Here is a 530-nt window from a genome sequence, read left to right as displayed (position 1 = left end):
AGTCTCGATCTCAAAAAATCATTATTCTTTCCATCTAATTAAATCAATACGTATTCCCCTCGTGGTTTTACGTAATTATTATATTTGTTTGACTAATAACAACGATTCCCTTTTTAATTAATTAGTTAGTGTTATAAAAATAATGAAAAAGTCTATATTTATTCATAACATAGAAGTTCTTTATATAGGAGATTACACCGTCATAGATAAATGAAAAGATTACAAATCATAATCTCTTGGTTATGAGCCATCCACAATCTGGTTCATAACACTTCCCCTTGGATGCCATAACCATTTAGAGTTTGTAATGTATTTTAATGTTGCCTCATTAAAACCTTACCAGGAAAACCCAATTGGGACAAAACCATGGTGAATGAAAAATAGTGCAACACACATTACTCCCCCTGATTTGGACATTACTAAAGGTCCTTTAGACCTCTCCAATTTTCTTCAATCCGTGGGTGACGAAGATCTTGGGCAGAATATGCTTCGTCCTCGAACATGATAGTTGGTTCTTCTTTACCATCGGC

The sequence above is a fragment of the Brassica oleracea genome, chromosome C7 (assembly GCF_000695525.1).
Source record: "Brassica oleracea var. oleracea cultivar TO1000 chromosome C7, BOL, whole genome shotgun sequence".
Taxonomy (NCBI): Eukaryota; Viridiplantae; Streptophyta; class Magnoliopsida; order Brassicales; family Brassicaceae; genus Brassica; species Brassica oleracea.
This window is presented reverse-complemented; position numbering follows the sequence as displayed.